Source organism: Dipodomys spectabilis, unplaced genomic scaffold, assembly GCF_019054845.1.
Source record: "Dipodomys spectabilis isolate Male_0828 unplaced genomic scaffold, ASM1905484v1 ptg000143l, whole genome shotgun sequence".
Lineage (NCBI taxonomy): Eukaryota > Metazoa > Chordata > Mammalia > Rodentia > Heteromyidae > Dipodomys > Dipodomys spectabilis.
Genome location: NW_024870820.1, coordinates 4,138,369 through 4,141,376, shown reverse-complemented (window position 1 = coordinate 4,141,376; position 3,008 = coordinate 4,138,369). Strand labels below are relative to the sequence as shown.

Sequence of the window (3,008 nt, the reverse complement as noted above, 5' to 3'; positions counted from 1 at the left end):
GAATTATCAAGGATTTAGTTTATTGTGTGTAATTTTGTCAAAGTTATATCTCTTTACGTAGGCAACTAAAAATGTATTTACTAATTTCAAGTAAATACATAAATTCTATTTCCATCTCTTTTAAAAATAAATTTTTGTTTGCTCTATAAATTGATCAGAGTCATGGATTTTGTGGCTAGCTAGGTCATTATACATCTGTCTCTCTCTTTCTCTCTCCCTTTCTTGGTTCTCATAGATAATATGATTGCTCCATAATTATCCTAATTTATTTTCCTTTTATATTTTTGGTTGCATCATTTCACTTTTTGCTCTGCCATTTCCCATATCATTTATATAAAAGGCATTATTTCCTATTTTCTCATTCCTAGAATAAGCTGCACATGAAGACATCACAGGTCCTCATTTTCAGTGTGTACATTTGAATATGGAGGAACATCTTTCCGCTGCTCTCCATCAATTCCCTACTCTCCAGTTAGAATAATTTCAAATAGTAAAATTGGAAAAAGAGAAAATAAATCATGATGAATAAACAGTTGCAGAAAATTCACCGGATATTTCTGACCAGTTCAACCAATGTGAACTATTAGGGAAATACATGGACACCTCATTCCCACTGGCACTCAAAGTCCCTTGGTAGGCAATTCTTAGGAATATGGGGAACAAGATGAAAAAGTAAGGAATGGTATCAATTGCAAGAAATAAAATTGGATAAGGATCCAAGCAATTTTCTTCATTGGGCTGCTGAAAATATTCAGCTTATTACAGTGCGGAGACTTCTTTCCCAAAAGGCCACTCATGTGAATAGTAGGGATGATGATGAGTATACCCCTCTTCGAGAAGCCTACAGTGGACACTTAGACATTATCAGTGAGTTGATGTCTCAAGCGGCACATGCAATAACTGTAGATGACTGATCACCCCTGCACAGTGCATATACATGGAATAATACCAGAGTGGCTTCTTTCTTACTTCATCATGATACAGATACCAATGCCCAGACTAAAGGACTCATTTTTTAAAAAAAAAAATTTTTGGTTTGGTAGTGGGACCTGAACTCTGGGCCTGGACGCTGTCCCTCAGCTCTTCAGCTCAAGGCTAGCGCTCTACCACTTGAGCCACAGCACCACTTCTGGCTTTTTTTTCCTGCTTATGTGGTGCTGAGGAATCGAACCTAGGGCCTCATGCATGCAAGCTAAGCGCTCTACCATTGAGCCATATTCCCAGCCCAAATATTTTTGTTTGTTTTTTGTTGTTGTGTGTTTTTTTTGTCGGTTGTGGGGCTTGAGCTCTAGGCTTGGGTGCTGTCACTGTGCTCTTCAGCTCAAGGCGAGCGCTCTACTGCTTGAGCCACAGCGCCACTTCCCCAAACTAAAGAATTTTTGACACCTTTATATCTTGTTGCTGAGAATTGAGATAGCAAAGATACGCTGGATCACCTTCTGTTGAACCATTATATAAAACCAGGCAGGAAAAACAACATAGAAGATACTGTATTTGATATTGCCAAAAGGATAAGTATGTATCACTACCTCTATGAAGTTGTGATAGGCTATACAATTTGTTCACTGAAGTCCTAATGGTCGGGTTAAGTTTCTTAAATTTCAAAAATGCAAGTCCATCTTTTGTGTCCCTACAAAATATTTTCACAATCCAAATAAGAGCAATATATATATTTTTTGGTCAGTCATGGGGCTTGAAATCTGGGCCTGGGAGCTATCCCTGTGCTCTTCAGCTCAAGGTTAGTGCTCTACCACTTGTGACACAGTTCCACTTCCAGTTTTCTAGTGGTTTATTTGAGATAAGTGTACCACAGACTTTCCTTCCCAGGCTGGCTTTGAACCATGATCCTCAGATCTCAGCCTCCTGTGTAGCTAGGATTATAGGCATGAGCCATCAATGCCTGGCAGCACCAATATTTTACTGTAAAAATTCATGGATTCCGTGGAATTCTTCCAAGTGAATTGCCTGCCTTGGATGTCAAAATGTATTCAATATCTTTGTATACATGTATAATAATTTCTTCAGAGTTTGTGATTTTTTAATCAGAAATAATTTTAATTTATCTGTTGAAATGAGTAGTACAGAAACTAAAATATTTCTTGTGCTTGTCTGAAAAAGTATATTTTAAAATATTCTATATTCTATGTTTGCAAAATGTTCATAATTTATTTTATTTTCTCCTAGATATACTTTGAATTCTACATTATTTTATAATATGTAGGTTCATTAATGTGTCCTTTCCGATTGCATTCCATATAGAAACAGTTTGCTTCCTTTTTTTCTAGGACTTAATATTATTTTTATTTGGGATAAAATGACAATGTTGTCTAATTTGAGAATATTTGTAAAGTTTATGCTATGTAAACGCCTTTCTGAGGTGAATATTTATACACTGATGTCAAACTAAATTATATGAATTACGTGTATTGTTACACTTGTAATTTTGTAATCAACTTTTTAATAACTGTTTTTCTTTTCTTAAATCTGAAGAATGAAAAATATGGAATACTTCTCAAATTTTCATATTATCCTTGTGCAAGTGCCATGTTAATCTCTGTATTTTAATTTGAGTATACGTGCTGCTAAAGCGTGTAGTATCCTCTAAATTTAAGTAGTTAATCATGCAATCTTTATACAGGTTTATATCTATGGGTGCCTACTTCTAACAAGGAAAATTTATTGTTCCTAAAAATGCTATCGATCTTATTTCCCTAAAATTCTGTGAATAGTGGAAAATTTATATTTATCAGTCGATTACTCACATTTGCAAATTTTTTTTCTCAATGACTATCTTAAATGTTTTTATTTGGAATTTGATCATACTCTCAATTATTTATAGATAGGTCCAAAGGTCATGGCTTTTTCAAGTACTTATTTATTCAACTGAATTAGCTTTGCGGACCTAATGGATTCAAAGTAAGCGTTGCTTAATAGCTACTCCTAAACTTCTTCAGCTGACATTTTCCCAAATGAGGTGTTACAGGAACAAATGTCTACCTGAGCCTTTA

General features: G+C 34.9%; 1 pseudogene; it reads right to left on the bottom strand.

The window, feature by feature from the left end:
- Window positions 1-2,494: 2,494 nt before the first annotated feature.
- Window positions 2,495-2,591, bottom strand: LOC122117555 (annotated as a pseudogene).
- Window positions 2,592-3,008: the final 417 nt, after the last annotated feature.